We start from the raw sequence: 26,189 nt of genomic DNA on the forward strand, positions 1-26,189 counted from the left end.
ATTGCAGGGATTTAGAAGAATGAGAGGGGATATTTGATAATTGTATAAAATTATGAAATGTGTAGATTGAGGTGGGTAAGTTATTTCCATTGATGGGAGAATCTAGAACTAGGTTGCATTGCCGCAATATTCAGGGAGGTAGATTTCAGATGATAAGGAAGAACTGGTTTTCCCAGAGGGTGGTTAATCTATGGAATTGAAACAGTGAGGTGACCTCAGTTAATTTATTTAAAACAAGGTTGGATCGATTTTACATACAGTAAAAGTCAAAAAATTTGGATAGTTGGAGATCGGGTCAGTTTGAAGTTTTTTAGTACCAAAAAAAATCGTTATTTTGTCTTTATTTGCATTTCTGCAACTTCTGCATGGCCAATTTTTGCTGCTGGGCATCTGCACGCAAAAGTCAAATGTTTTCATGAAGTCTGGATTCTGGAATGTTCCGGATTCCAGCCAGGAGTTTCCTAGAAGTCAGGATTTTTGGACTTTGACTGGACATGGGAAAAAGGCAGGACGGTCAGATGAGCCTTTTGTCAGATCTTGTTGAATTGTGGAGGAGGCTCGACGGGCCGCATAGTCTACTCTTGCTCCTATTTCTTACCTTCTTCTTCTCTCTCCACAGACACTGCCTGGGCGACTGAAGATTCCCAGCAGTTTCTGTCTTTATTTGGGGTTTCCAGCATCTGCAGTGTTTTTTTTTTTCCCCTCAAACATTGGAGCCTGAGGTCAAGGCCTGAACTGAAGGTTGGTCTGCACTTGCTGGAGTTGAGAAAGATGAGAGGTGATCTGATCGGTTTCTCTTGTAGTTTGCAGATTGATGTGGAGAGATGGAGAAGGCAGTGATTTAATCAAATGAGCTGGTCCTTACTCTCTGCCATTCCCATGTGGGTCTGTGAACTGACTTGTGGGCCTGACTGTTCATCCACTGTGGACCTCTGTGTTTTCTCTTCCTTCCTGGCGGATGGCAAACAGTGAGTGTCTGTCAGGATTAGGTTTATTGTCATGAATATGTTGCAAAATTTGTTGTTTTGCGGGGCAGTACATTACAGGTGTAAAATTCCTATAGATTAGGGTTTTGTAAATATAATATTAGAACCAGAGAACATACAGTACCAAAAATAGGATGTTAGGCCTGTCTAGTCTGTGCCAAACTATATCAGCCAAGTTTCACTGACCTGTACCCATCCATATCCCTCCATTCCACTCCCATCCACGTACATGTCCAAATTTTTCTGAAATATTAAAATAAGCCCACATTCATCACTTCAGCTCAGCTCCTTCTGATCTCCCACTACTCTCTGTGTGAACAAGTTCCCCCTAAACATTCCCCTTTTCACCCATAACCCATGTCGTCTGGTTTGTATCTCACCTCACCTCAATGGAAAAAGCATTCTTGAATTTACTCTGTCTATACCTTTCATGATATTGTATACCTCAATGAAATCTCTCTTCATTTTTCTACGCTCCAGGGAATAGTCCCAACCTGTTTAACTTTCCCCTGTAATTCAGTTCCTTAGATCACAGTAACATCGATATTTCAAGATCTCCATGTTCTACCATGCGCCTCAGTGCCCTACCATTTATCATGTATGTCCTAACTTGGTTTGTCATTTTAAAATGCAACACCTCACACTTGTCTGCATGAAATCCATCTACCATTTTTCAGCCCATTTTTTCAGCCGGTCAAGTTCCCTCTGCAAGCTTTGAAATCTTTAGTTACTCTCCACAACGCCTCCAATCTTTGTGTCCTCTGCAAACTTGCTGATCGTATTTACCACATTATCATCCAGAACACTGATAGAGATGACAAACAACAATGGTTCCAGCACTGATCCCTGAGACACACCACTAGTCACAGGCCTCCAGTCTGAGAAGCAATCATCCACCACTACTCTATGGCTTCTCCCATCCAGTTGTTGACAAATCCAGTTCACTACTTCACCATGAATAACTGCTGAACATGTGTTAGAGGGGGGCATTAGCATGTTAGGGGGCTCAGACAGTGGTGGGAGGCGGTTTCTAGCCAGGAATGGCTGGGTGCAGGTGGAGAGTCGCTAGTATGCTAGTGCTGGAGGTCACGTGATGGAGTAGTGGAAAGCCAACCCTCCATAGATAAAGTTGAAAAAAAGGTTAGAAAAACAAAGCAGAGAAGTAAAACATAAAGAGTTGCAAGATATAAAGTATAAGAAGAATTTGATGATGGCTCCAAAGAAGGAAAAGTCGACAATGACAAACAAAGAGGAGATGAAGAAATCGCTGGAAAAAAGATGAAGGCAGGGAGCTCTTCCCAAGAGGATGGCCTGATCAGCGAGGTCAGTGAGTGGACAGCTGGTCGGCGACGTCCCCCCAGGGCGGTCTAGAACGCTGGCTCGCACAGCCCAAGAAGGAAGTGCTAGTGCACATGTGCATCATAGCAAAGACGCTGATGGCGGCAGATGCCGGCAGATAAATGCTGCGGTGGCAGCTGGAGAGGTCGTAGAAGAGACAATGGCAGAAGAAAGAATAATATGGAGCTAGAGAAGAAGACAGAGGAAGAGAAAGACTTAAAAGTAAATATAAAAGGAAAAAACAGAAGTATTTTGACAGTCAAATAAAGGTATTAATGGACACAATAATGACTGTTCATTATAAAAAAAACTATGCAAGAGACAGATTTAAAAATGCAGAGAATGGAGAAGGTTATGGTAGACATGAGAAAACAAGTTGATGAAGTGGAAGACAGAGGGATAGTCGTGGAAATGGAGGTGAATGAGTTAAGAGAAAAACTGGAAGACAGAGATAAAGAGATTAAAAAGATAAGATTTATTAGCCCAAAAAATTGACATTTTATAAAATTTCAACAGACGAAACAATATAAAAATAGTGAGCGTGAAAGAAGATGAAGAAGGAGCAGACATAATATGATGGATCCCACAGATCTTGAGAGTGGAAGAACTCCAAGAAGAAACAGAAATTGAAAGAGCCCACAGAGCACTGGTGCCAAAGCCGCAGCCACATCAGAAACTGCGCTCCATACTAATCAAACTACTTCAGTATACAACGAGAGAGAAAATATTGGAACCGGCAATGAAAAGAGTGAAAGAAAATAAGGAACTATTGGAGTGCAATGGGGAAAAATATTTTTTATCCAGATATCAGCTTTGAAATTTTAAAGATATGAAAGGAGTTTAATTTAGCAAAAATGGTACTGTGGAAAAAAGGTTATAACCTTGTGTTGTGGCATCCAGCAGTGTTGAAGGTATTCAATCCTAGTGGGCAAAACAGACTGTTTTCAGATCCAGAAGAAGCTCGTTGCTTTGCAGAATGATTGCCAAATAAGCAACAAGAAGAGTAGAAGAAATAATAAAAGGATTGTTAAGATAATGTATATAAATAAATTGCAAAGTTAATAGTTTGAATACAGATATTTAAATTTTTTTTTAAAAAAGAGGGCTTTGTTATATTTTTAATAATTACATAGTGCTTTCACTGGGGGAGCACGGGGAAAGGGGGAGGATCTACCCACTGCAAAATCACAACCAAGGTAGAAAAGGGAATTGCAGTTGTCTTGCGAGGTGGCAAGGACAACTCGGAACAGGGAGAATTAATGTTTTTAATAGTATTTTTTGATTTTTTTACAGTTTTTATTTTCTTAATAGTTGTGTCGTCACGTATAGTAAAGAGTAAGAACAATTTAAAGAATGATTTTGGAAGAAGGGAGATGCAAGGGTTAAAGAGGTAGGAGAGAGGTGAAAACAAATGAGTAAGATGAATACATTGAACTATATGACTATTAATATTGACAGAATCCACAATCAAATTAAGAGAAAAAAGTTACGGAATTCAGTTCTGCAGTGCTACGTCAGCAGCAGCAACTGGGACTGGAACAGGACAAGCTGGAAAGCTTGTGGAAACCCCCATTTTGAAAACGATTGTAAATGCTTACTTCAGTCTGGTCAAAGCCCTTGTGGGTCATACAAGACAAGAGAAACAAAAAGGAAGTCTATGGTAACCTGAAAGAAAGAGGACATCATCATCTGGAGGACCCTGACGGGGCAAGTTTCTTCATCAAGACACTGAAGTGGCTGGTTACAAGGAATCAGTTGTGGGTGTCCAGCGAACAACAAATCTCTCTCTGAAAACCAACAAGAACCTTCCTGAGCAGTAACTATTGACCTTTCAAGCACCAAAGCCTGGTGAAATTCATAAACGTTAAATTCTGTGCACAGTATAAGAATTGCCTGCAACCAGTAAACTTGGAGGAATGAGAAGTGAGATTGGATGGTGAATCAAAGAACTTTTCTGAACTCACTTCAGTATGACATGGAGCTGCAGCCCCATGAAGTCCTTCCCAGACGTGCGCCAGGAGCAGAGCGCAGCACCGGGTCCCATAACGGGGGGCTCCCGTGGTTCTGGGGCTTGCAACTCCCAGCTAGAGGATGCATCTCATCGGGTCCCAGCCTCGGTGTTGATTTAACCTGTGGCTCATCTGTCTGGGACCCTCCATCGGGCTGAGACTGTGCTATGGGGCCCAGGGCAGGACTGCATTGGTTTATCCTCTTATCACATCTTCTAGTCCCCACAGCGATGAAACTGCAGGAAGAGTTTTAAAAGGTTGAGAAACTTTACAAAACACCAGTGAGTCCACAGCAGGGAAAAGCCGTTCACCTGCCCCAAGTGCAGCAAGGGGTTCTCCAGGTCCTCAGACCTGCGGATTCACTAGCGGGTCCACACAGGGGAGAGGCCCTGAATGCGACGCCATTCAACTTTCCCCTCATCCCACATTGCAAGGGCATCTCCCGGACCTCCCAGCTGCAGATACACCAGTAGGGCCACACCGCAGAAACCCTTTTCACCTGCTTCAAATCCAGGAATAGCTTCACCAGTCGGACATCTGGTTGAAACACCAGCGAGTTCACACATAAAGTTTGCAGAGTGTGGAATATTGAAACATCACCCAGACTTCTGGCTGGTGGCCGCATGGGGTTGGTGGCAGTGGTTCAGTGCTCCTGCCAACTTTCAAACATTCTCACTCAATCATTTTTAATCTTTAACCAAAGTGGCTTAAACCTATCCCCTTCAATATTTAATATCATTGTCTTTGGAGATGATGACTACCAGAGGAGCTAAAGCAGCAAAAAAATGGTAAAGAAGATAAGGCCCCTCTGAGTGCAGACTCTGCCTCAGACATGTTGAAAAAACAATCACAAGAAATAACTGCAGAAGGTGAATGAGACATTAATTCTAGACTTGAGAAGGTTTTACAAGTGATTTCAGCAATTGAAGATCATTTGGAAACTGGAGGATGGTCTGAAATCTGTAAATGACCATATAGATTAGGGATCTCCAAAGTGGAAGAGGCTGACCTGCCCAGAACCTTCATGCATCACCATTCAACTTTCCCACATTGCACCAGCCGGCACTTCGAGCATTTCCCCCTTATCACATTTGTGCCAGCTGGACACACACGGCCTGTGGACCTTGGGACACTGCATTCAACAAGTAAGAGCCCTTTCTGCCCCTTAGTTTGTGCTCTATTTTGGGGTGTAGGGTTTATACCCCCAAATGGAGGACAAATTAGCGTCCGGCTCGATGTGGCCTTAAGCTGGATGTCTGTCTACTCTACCCAGCTGTCCCTCCTCCCTCCCCCCCAAGTCCAGCACTGGGATTCCATGCCTGGGTCTTGATGAGGGACAACATAGTCCATGAAGGGGTTAAAGGTCTAGAAAGTTTGGGGATCCCTGGTATAGATAAACTGGAAACTCAATGTGAAGTAATGTCAGCCTCCAAGTTGGCCTGAAATGTGGTTGATTTGGAGAGCAGGAACGGATGCCACAATAATCACATCCTGGGCTGAAAGGAAGAGACTGAAAAAGGCCAGTTAACTGATTTCTTCTGAAATCTACTCATGGAGGGGTTTGGAAGATAATTTTTTGCTGCCAACCCTGAGCTCGAAAGAGTACATTGGTCTCTGGTTCCCAAATCAATCTTGGAACATCGTTCACATTCTTTTTCATTATTGCCAAGAAAAGAATCATGTTATTCATGAAATTCATCTGATCAGGGTCAACAAATTAGATTTGTGGAAGATTTTTGCCATGAGTTATGGAGATGTGGAAAGAATACAGAGAGGTTATGCCTGAGCTTTACAAAAAAGGATTTATACCCACTTTGTGTATCCAGTTCGTATGTGGATCAACTTGGAAAATGGCCACAAGAAATTGTTAAATTCAGTGGATGAAAAGTTTTGGTTGAATCTGTTCCAACTGCAAGTTTACAGACTGCAAGTCTGTGTCTGATGGTTTTTCTGTCTTGAAAGTGGGTCTTTTTTCAAGTGGGGAAGTCTGACCGCTCATTTCTTGTGTCAATTGAAAGGTTAATTGATTTAATAATGATTTAATAATTTTGTTTGTTTAGTTTATTTTGTTTATCTTTGATATTAAAGATTTAATAGATTTTATTAACCTTACATTATTAATGTTGACAGTATTTGCCTATGTTGCTTATTCATTTATTAACATCACGTGATACAATGTATGTAGTTTATTATTCGATGATGGGAAAGTAGGTTTCTGCTGTTCGTTTATTGTAGGACCGTCGGGAAAATGTGGTCAGCATTGAAATAATGTATATGTACTTCATCCAGTTTAGGTGGGGAAACATTTTATAATAAGCAAATATAAGTTCTAGTGTTCATGTTACTGAGGTTGGAAAGTTAAATGTAGATTTTTATAGTTTAAGATGCCTTCCTTTTTAATTACTAATTTGATATTATTTTGGTTTAGGTTTTTTTTAACAAATTTTCAGATATTTGGTGTTTTTTATATTCTAACAACAGAGAATACTCTTTTTTCCCAAATGTACCATCTCTTTAATTAAATTGATTGTTTTTAATAGATAATCAACTGATTTCACTGATTAAATCATGTGAATATCAAGGAATAGTGATATCTGATCATCTCCTGTTATCTTGTCTTGGAATTTTCCCGACATTCCTTTTACAAAGAGACGTTGGTGTTTTAATTCTACCTGACATTCAGATAATGATGCTTTGAATTTTATGGAAGAGCAAATCCAGTTTTTTTCACAACAAATTTTTCTCCAACAATTTCTAACCTGATTGTCTGGGACACTATGAAAATATATTTGAGAGGGCAAATTATTTCTTATACAGTTAATATAAAGAAGACTAATAAGGAAAGATTAGATTTAATCAATCAGATTAAACAAGTTGATTTACAATATGCACATTTAAAAACCCTGATGTATATATATAAAAGGAGAGTTGAACAAAACTAAATTTAATCTTCTTTCTACTAATTCCATTGAAAAGCATTTTTTTTTTGTCCAGCCAATTGTAAGCAATGCCTGCTAAGAGACAAATTAATAAAATTCAGATGGAATATGGTATGAACACTATTGACCATTCTCAGAATAATCGGTCGACTCTGGAAGCACCTATTTCTCAATATTGGGCGGCAATATACGGAATTTGGTTCTTTTGTTACATTTTGATAATATAATTGGCCACATTTATAACAATATAACCACTTGCAGCACAGAACAGGCCAGTTCGGCCCGACTAGTCCATGCCGTAACAAATTCCCACCCTCCTAGTCCCACTGACCAGCACCTGGTCCATACCCCTCCAGTCCTCTCCTCTCCATGTAACTATCCAGTCTATCCTTAAATGTAACCAATGATCCCGCCTCAGCTACGTCTGCCAGAAGCTCATTCCACATCCCTACCACCCTTTGCGTAAAGAAATTTCCCCTCATGTTCCCCTTATAATTTTCCCCCTTCAATCTTAAACCATGCCCTCTAGTTTGAATCTCCCCCACTCTTAATTGAAAAAGCCTATCCACATTTACTCTGTCTGCCCTTTTTAAAATCTTAAACACCTCTATCAAGTCTCCCCTCAATCTTCTATGCTCCAGAGAAAAAAGCCCTAGTCTGCACAACCTTTCCCTGTAACTCAAACCTTGAAATCCTGTCAACATTCTTGTGAACCTTCTCTGAACTCTCTCTATTTTGTTTATATCTTTCCTAAAATTTGGTGACCAAAACTGTACAGAGTACTCCAAATTTAGTCTCACCAATGTCTTGTACAATTTCATCATAACCTCCCTACTTTTGAATTCAATACTCCGATTTATGAAGGCCAACATTCCAAATGCCTTCTTCACCACACCATCTACCTGAGTATCAGCCTTGCGGGTACTATTTACCATCACTCCTATATCCCTTTGTTGCTCTGCACATCTCAATAGCCTACCATTTAATGCATATGACCTATTTAGATTTGCCTTTCCAAAATGTAACACCTCACACTTATCTGTATTAAATTCCATCAGCCATTTCTCAGCCCACACCTCCAGCCTTCCTAAATCACCTTTTAATCTACGGTAATCTTCCTCACTGTCCACAACACCAACAATCTTTGTATCATCCGCAAACTTGTTTATCCAATTCTCCACCCCTACTTCCAGATCGTTAATATATATAACAAACAATAGTGGACCCAGGACTGATCCCTGAGGAACTCCACTAGTCACCGGCCTCCAATTGGACAAACAATTTTCTACCACTACTCTCTGACACCTCCCATCCAACCATTGCTGAATCCTTTTCACTACCTCCTTATTTATACCTAATGCCTCCACCTTTTTTCCTAACCTCCTGTAGGGAACTTTGTCAAAAGCTTTACTAAAGTCTAAATAGACAACATCCACAGCTTTCCCTTCATCAACCTTTTTTGTAAACCCCTTGAAGAACTCAATCAGGTTTGTCAAGCATGATCTACCCCTGACAAAACCATGCTGATTACTCCCTATCAATCCCTGTACCTCCAAATATTTGTAAATACCATCCCTCAGAACACTTTCCATCAACTTACCCACCACAGACGTCAGACTCACGGGTCTATAATTCCCAGGTTTACATTTGGACCCTTTCTTAAACAGCGGAACCACATGCGCCACCCTCCAATCCTTTGGCACTACCCCCGTGACCAGTGACATCCTAAATATCTCTGTTAATGGCCCCACTATCTGTCCACAAGCCTCCCTGAGTGTCCTTGGGAATATTTTGTCCAGTCCTGGAGATTTATCCACCTTTATCTTTTTCCACACAGCCATCACTACCTCCTCAGTTATCCTTATGTGCTTCATGACCTCCCCATTATTTTTCTTTACTTCAACTGGTTCAATATTTTTTTCCCTAATGAATACCGAGGCAAAGAAATCATTCAAAATTTCCCCCATTTCCTCTGATTTCTCACTCAACCTACCTTCACCTATCTACAAGGGGTCCAATTTTATCCCTCACTAATCTTTTACTTTTAATGTACCTATAGAAACCCTTTGGATTTATTTTTACTCTGTTTGCCAAAGCCTCTTCGTGCCTTTTTTGGCCTTTCTAATTTCTTTCTTAAGATTCCTTCTACACTCCTTGTAGTCCTCCTTCAAACTCTCAGCTAGCTCCCTGCTCTTTATACCTCTTGTTCACCTCCCTTTTTCTCCTAACCAAATTTCCAATATTCCTCGAAAATCAAGCCTCCCTATGACTTCCAGCCTTTCCTTTGATCCTCACTGGGACATATCTACTCTGTACCTGCAAAATTTCTTTTTTGAATATCCTCCATTTTTTCATTTACATCCTTACCTAAAAATATCCTGTCCCACTCAATACTCCCCAAATCCCTTCTTATTCCTTCGAAATTTGCTTTTCTCCAATCCAGAACCTTAACTTTAGGCCCCTCCTTGCTCTTCCCTAAAACTACCCGTAAACTAACAGAGTTATGATCACTAGACCCAATTTGTTCTCCAACATTAATGTCTGATACCTGACCTAGCTCATTCCCTAACAGGAGACCTAGTATTACACCATCCCGAGTCAGTTCTTCTACTAATTGATTTAGAAAACAATCTTGAACACATTTAACGAACTCTAGCCCATCCAGCCCTCTAACTGTATGGGTATCCCAATCAATGTGAGGGAAGTTAAAATCTCCCATGATCACTTCCTTATGATTCTCGCACATATACGTTATCTCCCTACAAATTTGTTCCTCTAATTTTCTTGGCCCATTTGGTGGTCTGTAATACACCCCTATTAGCACCCTCATGCCTCCTTCACCCCTCAATTCCACCCAAACAGCCTCACTGGACAATCCCTCCAGACCATCCTGCCACCTCACGGCAGTAATGTCCTCCTTAACAAGCAGAGCAACTCCTCCCCCTTTTTTTACCCCCTGCTCTATCACATCTAAAGCAAATGTATCCTGGAATATTAAGTTGCCAGTCCTGCCCCTCCTGTAGCCAGGTCTCACTAATTACCACAATATCATGACCCCAAGTATCTGCCAATGCTCTAAGCTCATCTACCTTGTTCACTATGCTTCTAGCATTAAAAAATATGCATTTCAGAGAATGACCCTCACCTATATTCTCTTTTCTACCTTTTACCCTAATCTTCATGGGTAGAAATGGAATTGAAGTTTACTAAAACTACTTCAATGTTGGCAATTCTCTGGTCTTTTTTTTTAATCTCTTTATATAAACTAACTGATAATCAGACATTGTTTCAGAATATGGGCACAATTTAGAAGTATTTTCGATTCCAGAGCTTTTCTCTTGCCAGCCCTATTTTATCTAATCATCTTTTTCAACTTTCTTTGCAAGATACTGTCTTTAATAACTGGCACAGATTAGGTGTTAAAGATTTTAAAGGCCTTTTTATTCAAAACAATTTTGCTTCCTTTGAACAATTGGTGATAAAAAATTTTGCTTACCACTCAATCATTTTGTTAGATATTATCGATCATCCAAACTTGAAACAACATTCTTATTTTGCCAAGTTGTATCATTTCCTCGTGTTGGTGACTTGCAATGAAATGGCCAGTGTGGGGTGAGCTGTCACATCCCAGAGAGAACGACATTTGAACCACCCCTCCCCAAATAAAGTTTTTCTGAATTCAATCCTTTTAAAGCACCCACCCCCCCCCCCCCCCAACTCAGTTGGAAGCAAATCTGTATAAAATTTTATATGGCATGTCTTTAAAAAAATAAATCATGCTTTCAAAATTGCTCATCAAACATTGAGGTTAATATTTAAATACATAATTTCAGGCTCTAATGACGCTCAGTGACCGACGGTACATTATATTCAGAAACACTGCCTGTCTGAGATGTAATGCAGACCAACGAACAGGTAACATTGAACACATCATTAACCAATTAAAGTATTAATTTCTCCTTCAGTTGTGCCTTGGAGGGTCATGGGTCAGGTGAAGGGAGATGGGATTAGCCCAGAAGACCATGTTGCAGTGACTGGTTGGGCTGAAGGGCCTGTCCCACACTGTTTGACTTTATTAACATACCGTCCAAAATGTCTTGCACCCAGTGGCCCTATTCCCAACGTTGCCAATGTCCACTGATCACTGTACCCAGTGGCTCATGGCACTTGGTGACACATCCTTCCTCCCCATTGGGCACCATGACATTTATTTCCTTATGGGGGGTTGACAGTGGAAGCAGCATGGATAAGAGAATGATGTTGGATGATGCTCCACTGTTGGCTTCTGGACGAGCTGGTGGGGGCGGGACCTTTCTCCGTGTCCGATGTATTTCGATCTGTGGTTCTCAACCTTTATTTTTCCACTAACCATCTTTTCAATGGTACAGGATGTCACAGGGACTCTGGTGGTTGTCAGGGATTATTAAAGGTGGTAGTTGAGTGGAAGAGTGTTCAGTGAGATAAACTTTTGAAACGAGATGAGATGGAAGACCATGCAGTGCAGAATGTGGTCTTGAGACAGCACATATTCGGTGGGCCGAATGGTCTTCCCCACACCATGGTTTATGTTGAGGATCCTCTGCACTTCAACTGGCACCCAGATGGGGGCATCCAGGTCAGAGGTTCTTGGCTCATCACAGGGGGTTGGAGCAGAGCGGCCGACAGGGCGTGGGTCAAGATGAGGGGGTCGATGGGCAGGCAGGGAGGGGGAATGCAGACAGTGCAGCAGCTGGGGAAATGCTGAAGGGGTCTTGTGATTCGGACTGCACCCATGGAGAAGAGCGGCGTGAAGGAGAGGGTGAGGGTGCTGGTTTAAATTTGGCGACGGTTACATCCAACAGATAACGATTTCTCTTTCTATTCAACCAGGTACGAATCCTTTTCAAGAATTGATTTATTTTTAGCATCAGCGCAACTGCAAGGTAGAATTATACAGGTAGAATATAAGAGCAGGATTTTGTCTGACCATTCTTTGTTATCAATTTCTTGTGTTGGTTCTGAGAGTGTGGCAACAGCATTTCGGCAGAGATTCAATACAATGTTGTTAAAGAAACCTGAATTTGTCAATATATTCGAGATTATATCTTTTTTACTAATTAATGGGAATTCTGTTCAAAGCAAATTTTTCTTATGGGATGCTTTAAAGGCTTATTTGAGAGTGCAGATTATTAGTTATTCTATTAGGATTAAAAAACAGTATTTGGTGGATAGTGAAAATTTAGAGAAAGAAACAGAGGTTCTGGAAAAGGAAATGCAACAGCCAACGGAAGATAGAAAGGCTCAATTAACTCAAATGAAATTTCAGTATAATACTCTACAAACATATAAATTTGAAAAATTGTTGCAAAGATCTAAATAATGCTATTATGAATTAGGGGAATGTGCCCATAAAGTGTTAGCTTGGTCATTAAAGACAGAACAAGTATCAAGAATGATAAATGCAGTGAGAAGAGGATCAGTCATTACATATAAACCCCAGGAATTTTGTTCATTTTACCAAGAGTTATACACCTCTGGGTGACTGAGGATAATATATGTATTGATCAATTTTTGGCAGAATTGGAGTTACCGGTTTTGGAGGAGGAAGATATGAAGGAGTTGAATAATTACAGATTTTGAGGTGAAAGAAGCACTTTTAGCTATGCCAGGAGGGAAGTCACCAGGGGAGGATGGATTTACTTTAGTGTTTTATAAAGAATTTTATGATTTGTTGCTTTCCTTCTTTATGGATGAGTTGAAATAGGCCACGGATACAGGTTGTTTTCCAGATCCGTTTTCTGAAGAGTTAATTAGTTATTCCAAAAAAAGATAGAGATCCACTTAAAGTAGGTTCATATAGACTGATTTCATTATTGAATGTTAACTATAAGATAGTTGCTAAGGTTCCAGCTAATAGGTTGGCAAAATACCAGTTGGTTCATGTAGATCAAGCTGGTTTTATACAGGACAGGTATTCTGCAGATAATATTGTTAAGTTGATTTCTTTAATTAATATATCTAAGAAGCAACTCAACCAACCAATGATTGTAGCACTGAACACTGAGAAGGCATTTGATAGAGTGGAATGGAGTTTTTTTATTTAACGTACTGAAAACATTTCATTTGGGACCGCTCTTTATTGGTTGGATTCAGGCTTTATATAAGAATTCATCTGCTAGGGTGGCGACAAATGGGTATATTATCATCTTTTAATTTGACTAGATCCATCAGACAAGGATGCCCTTTGTTGCCAGCCCTATTTGCGTTGGTAATAGAACCTTTGGTTCAATTGATTAGTCAGAATGTTAACATTAAAGATATTAAAGTAGGATTAGATGAGTATAAAATTAATCTATTTGCTGATGATGTTTTAATATATTTGACTAATACTAGGGAATCTTTGAGTTATTTACAGAAGTGGTTGGAGCAATATGGAGATATTTCAGGTTTAAATTGGGAGAAAAGTGAAATATTGCAGACAGCAACAGGAAGTTAGATTAAATATTTAGGTATTTTTATTGATGATCATCATAATTTATATAAGATTAATTATATTGTTATTAAATAAAATTAAAATTTATTTGCATAGATGGAAAGATTTACTGTTGACTTTAGTGGGACATGTTAATTGTATTAAAATGAATATATTACCTCGAATCCAGTACCTTTTTCAATCTATCCATTGTAAGCTTCCAAATAATTTTTAAATGAATTGAATAAAGCTATACAGGTATTTCTATGGAAAAGGAAATTGTCTAGAGTATCATTACAAAAATTAACATGGAGGTATGCATTAGGGGGACTTCAGCTACAGCATTTCCAGAATTATTATGAGGCAGCTAAACTGAAATTTATAAACAGAATGTTTAATAAGGTTTCTCCCCCTGTTTGGGCTAAGATTGAATTGTTTCAAATCCATGAACAAAATATAGATCAGTTTATTTATAAATGGAATTAAATTCTTTTGCAAATTTATGAATTACCTGTATTAAAACATTTGATGGATGTATAGTGTAGGAGAGATCAATTGATTGGGACCGAGGGTAAGATTTCAATCAATACTCCATTGTATCAGAATAAGTTATTAGCTTTTTCGGTAAATAATGTTTATTTAAAACAATGGGATCAGAAAGGTGTTCGGAAGGTAGGGGATTGTTGTGAAGAGGGATTGTTATTGTCATTTGATAGTCTAGGAAAAATTTGGGATTACTTTTAATACTTTGTTTGCGGACTTGTTTATTGGAAAAATTAGGGCATGGTTTGGTTTTACCCAAATGTTCCAAGTTTGAGGGTTTATTGATGGAAGGAAGGAAAAAAAAGGTTTTATTTCTGAAATGTATGGGTTGTTGCAAAGATGGCTAAACCCAATTTGTATAAAACAAAACTTCAACGGGAAGTTGATTTAGATATTCCAATTTCTCAAGAAGTGTGGGAGACAGTATGTGAGGAAAGTATGACTAAAGTAATTAATGTGAAGGCTAATTTATTCATTATCATTTCTTACATCAATTGTACTTAACCTCAGAGCAACTAAAGAGATTTGGTTTCAGTTCTTCAGGTATTTGTTTTAGATGTGGAAAATAAATAAGATACTTTTCTTCATTCAGTTTGGTTATGCGATAGAGTGATTTTTTTGGCAAAGGATTATGGAATTTTTGGAAAACTTATTTAAATTTAAATTGGTTTCAGATCCATCATTGTTTTTAGTGGGATGCACTAATCCATTGGTACAGGGATTTAAGTTAGATACATTTCAGATGCCATTTGTTAATTTAGCTTAGCTTCGGCAGTTGCTAGGAAATGTATAGCAGTGACCTGGAAAGATGATATTGAGCTGAATATTCAGAGGTGGCATGCTGAAATGAGCTGCGCTCCTTTGGAAAAAATAACATAATTTACGTGACAATTATTCCTTTTTTATTAAAAAGTGGAGTCCATATTTGGAATGTATGGGACTGGAAATTAAATAAATTAGTATAGGTGTGGATGGTTATTCTTAGATGGCAAATTAAAAAGATTAAAATATTCATTGTTATTGCTCATAATATATTCTATTATATTATTTTATAATATAAAAATATATTTTATTCTTTTTTTGTTGTTTAGGGTGGAGGGGTAGGGAGGGTGGGGAAGTTTAAAAGGGGGAAAAAATTCTATAATGTTTTTTTCTTATATGTTTGTATTTCATTTTTTTTTCAATAAAGTTTTCAAAAAAAGAGGGTGCGGGGAGGGGAGCAAGGAGCAGACATTTCAGATTAATTCAGCCCATTCTCTCCAAAAGAAACGTGATGTCCCAAAACCAGCCCGAAGGGGCCGGGCAGCAGAGAACAACGGGAAAGGCTGAAGCCGACAGGAACTCAATATGGTCTCAGCTCAAATCTTCAGAATTGATAGGCTTATTCCCTAAGCCTGCTCCACATCCACATCCACACAAACTCGTCCTCTGATGAGAGTGGGGATCAACTTCAATTTCAACAGTGGAATCTTCCATTGAAAACAAACGAGTGTTGCAACTGCAGCCGGTTCAAAGTTGTTCCCCTCCCTGTTTTATTCCACAATTAAATTGACCATCTCAATGCCCTGATTTGTCCTGAAGTTTATGAAGTCTGGAAAAATTCCACTGAACCAACCAACAAGCTGTGGGATAAGTGAGTGAGTAGGGGGGGTGGTGTTGGAGGTTGGAAGGAGCTGAACCGGGGCATGGCCTGCAGATGCCCCCTCCCCTCCATGATGCCGACCCCGGGGGGGGGGCTTACTGAAGCTCAGCTTAATTGTCTGGGTGGTCGTTCATTCACCACTGGCTGACCCCCCTCTCAACGTTACTGAACTGCGCCAACCCACTCCCACTGCCCCACATCCCAGAGGCGCCATCACTCTACTCCACCTCAAAATGGTCACAGCCTCATTCAAACGGATGGTCAAATGAGTCACTTCATCCTCCTTCCTTCACAAGCTGGATGGACCTGAGATGATTCCACAATTGTACATTGTGAGGAGTTTGATAAAAAGTTGTCAATCGTCCTTTTCTCCTGTGTTTCCAAACTCTTTTTATTGCCCTGCTTTTGCACTTTTTATTGTTCTTGACATGTTTTCTGCAAAATAAAAACCAAAAACTCTGGCAAGTGCATAAATGAGGCTATTTCTTTGCTTCATAAGTTTGTGATGACTGAGTGGACCTGACCCCTGGGAAAGAAATAGTGAACAAGGCCAAGACTAGGCAGGCTGGAGAGTGCAGTCCGGGTCATTTACATGGTGCCAACAGCAAGGTGTGCAATGACAGTCTCAACCCTTCCACCGCTAGAAGGTCTCACCACTCACCAATTATGAGACAATCAATAACTCTATATATATATATATATTAGTAAAAACAAAAAGATGTTTAAAAAACAACACTAATCAAGTGGGTCAGTATATACACTAGTGCCGTCTGAATGCTGGACAAGGCATATGGTCAAATTCAAGACAACCCCTCACCAGCACCCCATCCCCGACCAAACAGGGTTGTTGTATTACCGATGGGGAAGGGAGATGTGGGAGCTGCTCCCCAGTGTCAGAGGGGAAGCCCCTGTGTTCTGTTCGCTACAATGATTCAGTGGGGTTGACCAGGCCTGCTATAATATAATCCATACAGAAACTTCAAAAAGTAAATGTGCATCGAGCTTTAGCCTTTGAGGTACGTTGATGCATTAAGCTGGGCTTACAAAAAATATTTTGCTGTTATAACTAACTACAGGGATATTTTAACAAAAAATAATTTAATAAAAAACACTGCACAAATATTTGTGGGCTCTTAACACCCTCAGAACAGGAAACTGCACTCACACAGACTGCAGTCCAGACCTAATCCTCTGAGATCTTTCATCTGTTACTTTTCAAAACAACATTCGATTAGTGAAGTCACTTGCGCACTCTTCAAAGTTTTTGTTAATACTCTCAGCTGGGCCTGTCTGGCCTGCCTGTCCAGTATTTTAAAGGAGACCTATTTGAAGTGTTTGTTTGTGACCTGTGTTACGAGCCCAAAGGACCACAAAACCCAGCAGCAATAGATATTCACCAAGACAAATGGTGACTTAAACAGAAGTTGCTTTTAATTATCTTTAAATATGATCAAACTTTAACTTATTACTATTAACTTAATTAACCCCCTTCTAATTCTAAGTGCACGTGTGTGTGTGTGTGTGTGTAAGTATTTTGATTCACAGTCCAATCTCAGTCTCATTCCTACAATGTTAACAATAATTTAAAATTTAGACAGATTTTGGGAGGGATATGGACTGAATGCAGATTAGTGGGACTGGGCAGACTGGTTGCAGGCAATTCTTATACTGTGCACATTATGCAGTTCACCGGGCTTTGGTGCTTGTACAGTAAATGGTTTACCACTCAGGATGGTTCTTGTCAGTTTTAAAAGGGAGATTTGTGGCTCATGGGACACCCGCAACAGATTCCTTTCGATGAGCCACTTCAGGGTTTTCCAGATGATCACCTCTTTCTTTCGGCTCACCTCAGAGTTCCTTTTTGTTTCAATTATTTCCAGTCCTCTTCTCTTGCATGAACCAGAAGGGCATTGACCAGGCTTATCTAATCACTCACAACCCATCTTCCAAATGGGATTTTCCACAATCTTGCCAGCTTGTCCTGTCCAAGTCCCAATTGCTGCTGCTGACTGTAAATCTGCAGAATTGAATCCTCCTTCTCTCTCTCAGAGAAAAGCCTATTTGACTCCTCCACTTGCAAAAAAACCACATGACTCTATTAGAACAGCAAACACCACTCCCAGGCAGCCTTCCTCATAGTTCTTTCATCTGTTGCTTTTCAAAACAACAATCCATTAGTGAAATCCCCTGGGCACTCCCCAGAGCTTTTGCAAATGTTCTTGGAGCCAGCCAGTCTGACTTGAGCAGACCTCCAGTATTTTAAATGAGATCTGTTTTGAAGTGTTTGTATGTGACCTGCACTGAAAATCTACACCAATTTATCTCTTTTAAAACATATAATATAAAACACAACATAATCTGTCAGAGGGGGATCACTAACATTCTATCACGACAGTGGGCATAAGGAATGAGTTGCAGAGGAAGTGGTAGAGGCAGGTCGAATTGTGTTTTAGAAGAACATTTGGACAGTGAGACCACATCCAGGAAAATGGGACCATCTCAGGATGGCAACTTAGTTAGCATTGACAAGAGCTGTTTGACTGCCATTACTGACGATTCTGTTTGTCAAATGTACAAGAATCATTCTCAAGTAACCTTTTTGAATTTATTTCCACTCCAATATAAATAAACATAACAGTTCACTATGAACTTTTCTCCCCCAGTCCCTGAGCTCCCTTTAATTGCTCTGACAGAACAATAACAGGGCATCTCTGTTCAATAACCATATAACCATTTACGGAGCGGAAACAGGCCATGTTGGCCTTTCGAGTCCGCACCGGTTCACTGATTTTGTGCGCCCTCTTCAGGCATTGGTCCCAGTAGATCTTCATTCAATAACGATGGACGAATTCAATGCAGGTGGGTTCAATACTTCATAGCTTGTTGTCGTTATCAATATTGACATAACTTTTCATAATTCAATATTCTTCTTCTTTCTTTCTTTGGCTTGGCTTCGCGGACGAAGATTTATGGAGGGGGTAAAAAGTCCACGTCAGCTGCAGGCTCGTTTGTGGCTGACAAGTCCGATGCGGGACAGCAGACACAGTTGCAGCGGTTGCAGGGGAAAATTGGTTGGTTGGGGTTGGGTTTTTCCTCCTTTGCCTTTTGTCAGTGAGGTGGGCTCTGCGGTCTTCTTCAAAGGAGGTTGCTGCCCGCCAAACTGTGAGGCGCCAAGATGCACGGTTTGAGGCGTTATCAGCCCACTGGCGGTGGTCAATGTGGCAGGCACCTTTTCTTTGGTGCACCTCTGTCACGGTGGCCAGTGGAGAGCTCGCCATATAACACGATCTTGGGAAGGCGATGGTCCTCCATTCTGGGGATGTGACCCATCCAGCGCAGCTGGATCTTCAGCAGCGTGGATATTCACACTCAGGACAATTATATGAATATTTCTTAAAGCCTTTAGGGATAATTTCATTTGGTAGAACCATAGATGTTTCTTTTCTGTAATTTGTAATTCTTGTTGACAAGACAATGGAGTTTAGAGAAGAAAACATGGTAAATTCCAACAAACATTATTCTTGTCTAATGAGGACCACAAAATATTACAACATTGAAACAGGCCCTTCCAGTTTGGACCAAACTATTATTCTGCCCAGTCCCACTAATCTGCATTCAGTCCATATCCCTCCCAAAATCTGTCTAAATTTTAAATTATTGTTAACATTGCTAGCTGAAGTAGTGAATGCAGGCTCAGCTCATTTCATGCCCCCACTGGTCTCTGTATGAAGAAGTACCCCCCCCTAATGTTGAATAGTTTCCTTTATTTTCTGGTATAAACACTATAAGACCTTCAGCTCGAGGTCTCCTTGGTGTCCCTGTAGTTTTGATGCTGAAAATCTGAAAGTACGACTAAAATGTTGGAAGTATTGAGGCAGATCAGGAGAAAGGAACAGAAACCAAACTTATTTTAATTAGCAAACATAATGAAATTGACCATCCAGTTGCCTACTTTTCAAAGAAATTCAATGTTCATGAAAGGAACTATCGAAAAAGATAGTCTATCATGTTTGCTCTGCAGAATTTTGATGTGTATCTCAGTACATCACAAGAACCAATTGTGGTATTTACTGACCACAATCCTCTGGTGTTTTTGAATAAAATGAAGAACAAGAACAGAAGATTGTTAAAGTGGAGTTTGATATGACAAAAATATAATCTGCAAATTATTCATATCAGAGGTTCAGATAATATTATAGCGGATTATCTGTCAAGATTTTAAAATTGATATGTATAAAATGCTCTCAACATTGTTACATTATTACAACATGTATATATTGTGAATTGTTATATTTGTAGTGATTTTAAAGACAGCTTAGTTATTACTGAATTTTAATTCAGTTAAAATTCCTTTAAAGAAAGGGAGATGTAATGGTTACATTTTGTAAGATTTAGAGTAGGTTACATACATCCAAGCATGAAACAACATTCTTATTTTGCCAAGTTGTATCATTTCTTCGCGACTTGCAATGAAATGGCTAGTGTGGAGTAACCGGTCACATCCCAGAGATAACAACATTTGAAACATCCCTCCCCAAATAAAGCTTTTCTGAATTCAATCCTTTCCAAGCACCCACCCTCCAAACTCAGTTGTGGAAACAAATCTGTATTGAATTTTATATGGCATGTATTTATAAAAATAAATCATGCTTTCAAAATTGATCATCAAGTATTGAGGTTAATATATAAATGCATAATTTCAAACTCTAACGACGCTCAGTGACTGATGGTACATTATATTCAAAAAACACTTCCTGACCGAGACGTGATGCAGACCCACGAACAGGTAACACTGAACACAACATTAACCAATTAAAGTATTAATTTCTCCTTCAGTTGTGCCTTGGAGGGACATGGATCAGGTACAGGGAGATGGAATTAGCCCAGAAGACCATGTTGCATTGACTGGTTGGGCTGAAGGGCTTGTCCCACACTGTTTGACACCGTCCAAAATGTCCTGCACCCAGTGGCCCTATTCCCAACATTGCCGACATCCACTGATCACTGCACCCAGTGGTTCATGGCACTTGGTGACACATCTTTCCTTCTTATTGGGCACCATGACATTTATTTCCTTGCCGGAGGTCGACAGTGGAAGGAGCGTGGATAAGAGAACGATGTTGGAAGATGCTCCACTGTTGGCTTCTGGATGAGCTGGTGGGGTCAGGACATTTCTCCGTGTCTGACATATTTAGATCAATGGTTCTCTACCTTTATGTTTCCACTCACTCCTATCTTAAATAATCCCTGACGACCCACAGAGCATCTATTCTATGGCATAGGATGTCACAGGTGCTCTGTGGGTGGTCATGGATTATTTATGGTGGTAGGTGAGTGGAAGAATGTTGATTGAGTTAAACTCTTGAAACGAGATGAGATGGAAGACCATGCATGCAGAACGTGGTTTTAGACAGCACTACTTTGGCGGGCCGAAGGATCTTCCCTGCGCCGCAGTTTGCATTGAGTATCCTCTGGCAGCCGGATGGCGATGCCCGGGTCAGATGTTCTCGGCTCGTCACGGGGCGTCGGAGCGGAGCAGGGTCGATGAGGGGGAATGGACAGTCCAGCGGCTGGGAAACGCTGGAGGGGCCTCGTGGCTCGGGTAGTGTCCATGGAGAAGAGGGTGAGGGTGCGGGTGGGCAGCGGGCATTTCAGATTAATTCAGCCCATTTCGGATTAATTCAGCCCATTCTCTTCAACATGAATCGTGACCTCCAGAAACCAGCACGAAGGTGGGGGGTGGGGGGGAAGCGGAGAACAGCGGGAAAAGCTGAAGCCGACAGGAGCCCAATATGGTCTCGGCTCAGATCCTCGGAATTGATGAGCTTAAACCCCAAACCTGCTCCGCATCCACACAGACTCGTCCTCTGATGAGAGTGGGGATCAGCTTCAATTTCAACAGCAGAATCTTCCACTGAAAACACACGAGCGATGCAACTACAGCCGGTTCAAAGTTATTTCCCCCTCTCGCCCTCCCTGTTTTATTCCACAATTAAATTGACCTCAATGCCCCGATTTGTCGTGAAGTTCATGGAATCTGGAAAAATTCCACTGAACCAGCCAACAAGCTGACCATACAACATTACAGGCGCCCATGTAGATCCCACTCCAGGAGGGTGGGATTCCAGTCCCTCACCCCAGTCACTACCTAATCCCACAGGGTAGCGCCTTCCCAAATCTCTGGTTGTTGTGCCCAAAGGGATTGTTTTTGTTGGTCAGAGAGGCTCCCCAAGGTGCTTGCCTCTTGATGAGAGATGCTCAAGGGAGTGATGTCAAACTGATGCTGTGAAGCCTGGCTGTTACCCTGGCAATGTGCTCCTGCAGCCTGGAACTTCTGCATGGTGGGGGTGAAGCTCCTGTGCTCTATTCGCTACAGTGATTTGGCCTGTTAGTGTGCAGGGTTGACCAGGCCTGCTACAATATAACCAATAACAGAAAGTTCATAAAGTAAATGTGCATCGAGCTTTAGCTTTGGAGATACATTGATACATTAAGCTGGCATTACGAAAAATGTTTTTTTTGTTATTTTTACAAAAAATAATTTTTAAAAATTCTGCTGAAACACTGCACAAATATTTGTGCACTCATAATACCCTCTCAGAACAGCAAACTGCACTCACACAGCCTGCAGATCCAGACCTAATCCTCAGATCTTTCATCTGTTGCTTTTCAAAACAACAATCCATTAGTGGAGTCACTTGCACACTCTTCAAAGTTTTTGTAAATACTCTCAGCTGGGCCTGTCTGGCCTGCCTGTCCAGATATGAGATCTGTTTTGAAGTGTTTGTTTGTGACCTGTGTTACGAGCCCAGAGGACCACAAAACCCAGCAGCAATAGATATTCACCAAGACAAATGGTGAGTTAAACAGGTTGCTTTTAATTATCTTCAAACATGATCAAACTTTAACTTATTACTATTAATTTAATTAACCCCATTCTAATTCTAAGCACACGTGTATGTTGTATGTGTGTGTGTGTGTGTGAGTTTAGAAAGTTTTTTGATTCACAGTCTGTTAGAAATAGATGTTTTCTTTCTTTGGCTTGGCTTCACGGACGAAGATTTATGGAGGGGGTAAATGTCCACGTCAGCTGCAGGCTCGTTTGTGGCTGACAAGTCCAATGCAGGACAGGCAGACACCGTTGCAGTGGTTGCAGGGGAAAATTGGTTGGTTGGGGTTGGGTGTTGGGTTTTTCCTCCTACCTTAACAGAAATTGCTCGAGACAAAAATTGAGAACAAAGAACATTTATTACAACAACAATGCAAAGTTGGGTGCTTCCCCTTACCCTGGGTATACACACATACACTGGGGCTCACCCAACTTTTATACAGTGAATTTCAGTATCAGAATACCCTCCCCCTTACATTCTTCTGCCCCCTGGATGGGTTTGGCATAGGCAATCCTTCCTGCCTACGTGCAGTTTCAGTGGACTTGGAGGACCAGGGGGTATCCTGTCGGTGTCTTCTCATGTCATTATCCCCATTGTCCTTATTCAAAACCTTGCCCTTGTCCCCATTCACACCTTTCCAACTCTCAGAGAGACACAGTCCCTTCATATGCAGAGTTTGCTAATCCTGTCTAGGGTTTACTAATTAAATATGCATAACTTGATAAATCTGTGTATGGCTTACTAATTATATATGTAGAACTTGGTACTTCTGTCTAGGGCTAGGAGACCCTTATCTCATCCAGACTATCTCAACTTCCTATATTCTATTATTACCTTACCTCTCCTTATCTTATTCATACGGTGGGCTCACTGATCCTGTCGAAAAGACTCTGCTTCCTGCATTCTAATTTCCATGCTTAGCCTGTCCATACTGGTTTAATCCATCACTCCACATGTCTGCACTAGTTTCCCCATCTTTCATATTTTTATGTCAAGTTTCCTCATCTCTCATACAGTCCAATCTCAATTCTCATTTCTTCAAGTTTACTGGTTGGAGGCAATTCTATATTGTGCATTGAATTTAACATTTATAAACTTTAGGAGGCTTTGGTGCTTGTAAGGAAAATGGTTACTGCTCAGGAAGGTTCTTGTCAGTTTTTAGAGGGAGATTTGTTGCTCCCTTGTTGCTTCCTTTTAATCAGCCACTTCATTGTCTTGCCGAAAATATTGCCCCATCAGAGTTTTCCAGATGATAACCTCTTTCTTTCAGGTCACCTCAGAGTTCCCTTTTGTTTCAATTATTTCAAGTGAAACATTAGACAGCCAGTCCTCTCCTCTTGTATGAACCACCAGGGCATTGACCAGGCTGAACGAAGCACTCACAAGCCGTCTTCCAAATGGGATTTTTCCCACACACCTACCAGCTTGTCCTGTTCCAGACCCAGCTGCTGCTGACTGTAACAGTGCAGAACTGTGGCACTGTCTCTCTCTCAGAGAAAAGCTTGTTTGACTCCATCTCTATTTGCAAAAAACCACATGACCCTCTTAGAACAGCAAACACCACTCCCAGGCAGCCTTCCTCTGAGTTCTTTCATCTGTTGCTTTTCAAAACAACAATCCATTAGTGAAATCCCCTGGGCTTTTGCAAATGTTCTTGGAGCCAGCCAGTCTGACTTGAGCAGACCTCCAGTATATTAAATGAGATCTGTTTTGAAGTGTTTGTATGTGACCTGTACTGAAAATCTACCCCAATTTATCTCTTAAAACATATCTATAATCTGTCACACCTGCACTAAAAATCCTGGCACAATTTATCTCCTTTAAAACATACAATATAAAACACAACATAATCTGTCAGAGGGGGATCACTAACATTCTATCACGACAGTGGGCATAAGGAATGAGTTGCAGAGGAAGTGGTAGAGGCAGGTCGAATTGTGTTTTAGAAGAACATTTGGACAGTGAGACCACATCCAGGAAAATGGGACCATCTCAGGATGGCAACTTAGTTGGCATTGACAAGAGCTGTTTGACTGCCATTACTGACGATTCTGTTTGTCAAATGTACAAATATCATTCTCAAGTAACCTTTTTGAATTTATTTCCACTCCAATTTAAATAAACATAACATTTCACTATGAACTTTTCTCCCCCAATCCCTGAGCTCCCTTTAATTGCTCTGACAGAACAATAACAGGGCATCTCTGTTCAATGTTGAATAGTTTCCTTTATTTTCTGGTATTAAACCCTGTAAGTCCTTCAGCTCGAGGTCTCCTTGGTGTCCTTGCAGTTTTGATGCTGAAAATCTGAAAGTACGACCAAAATGTTGGAAGTATTGAGGCAGATCAGGAAAGAGGAACGGAAACCAAACATTTTAATTAGCATTGAAAAGAAAGGACAGTGAGAAGAAAAAGGTGGGTGTGGGTGCACAGACACATCAGGGGTGTGGCTGAGTGAGGGGGGATGAATTTTTCTTCATTGCAGTTCACAAAGACAGGAAAGAGAGAGAGAGAGTTGAACAAAGGCAGGAGAAAAAGCAGTTATTGAGTCATCGAAACACTGCTCTGCTTGGAATGTGAAATAAAAGAGAATTCTGTGGACAGCAGAGACTGGACCTACTGGAATCTAGAACAAGAACACCATTATGTGTTACCCGTAGCAGTTGAAACAACACTGTTACAGCGCCAGCAGCCAGGGTTCAAACCCAGTTCTATCAAGGAGTTTGTTCGTTCTCCCTGAGTCTGCATGGGTTTCCCCCACGTGCTAGTTTCCCCCCACTCTTCAAAAATATACAGGGTTTTGTAGATTAATTGGTGGATTTGGTGGGATGGGGTAGCATGGGTTCCTGGGCCAAAGGGCCTGTTACCATGCTGCATGTCTGCATTTAAAATGTAAACAGGTGGAAGAACTCAGAGGGTCAATGTCTCAGCCCAAAATATCAACTTGGTCCTGTATTCACCACAGATGCTGCTTGACTGGTTGATTCTCCCAACGTTCTATGTTATGAAAGCAATTCTGAATGTAGAGCAGCATCTGTGTGTGAGAGAGAGGAAACGGAGTTAATGCCACAGATTGACATCTTTTCCTCAGAACCAGCCCCTGCTGATACAAAGTGGTTTTCTGCAGTTGGTGAATTCATTGTTGGGTTCCAGGGATGTGGAAAATCTTACACTTTCACCATCCCTCTGTCTGCATCACAAGAGGGCAAGTGGTCCACAGTCTCCACCCTGCTTCCGGTCAAGGCTCCATCCCATCCCATTCTCCGAAGCCCCATGGGTCTGGGGTATCTCTTCAAAAGATTATTCCTTCCACGTCTGTGCTTCTTGGATGATTTCCTTTGAGCTCATCTTTGTTTTCCTCTCCACCATTGACTCAAGGGATCCTACCATTT

The 26,189-nt window shown here is 40.8% G+C and overlaps 1 long non-coding RNA gene across 1 annotated transcript; it reads left to right on the forward strand.

Annotated features, from left to right (window-relative positions):
- The first annotated feature begins 3,493 nt into the window (after nucleotides 1-3,493).
- On the forward strand, nucleotides 3,494-16,366 carry LOC138764577 (uncharacterized). Its single transcript, XR_011358198.1, has 4 exons — nucleotides 3,494-3,714; nucleotides 11,106-11,187; nucleotides 12,142-12,208; nucleotides 15,533-16,366. It is a non-coding gene; the product is annotated as an uncharacterized lncRNA (long non-coding RNA).
- The last annotated feature ends 9,823 nt before the right edge of the window (nucleotides 16,367-26,189 follow it).

The sequence above is a fragment of the Narcine bancroftii genome, chromosome 5 (genome assembly GCF_036971445.1).
Source record: "Narcine bancroftii isolate sNarBan1 chromosome 5, sNarBan1.hap1, whole genome shotgun sequence".
Lineage (NCBI taxonomy): Eukaryota > Metazoa > Chordata > Chondrichthyes > Torpediniformes > Narcinidae > Narcine > Narcine bancroftii.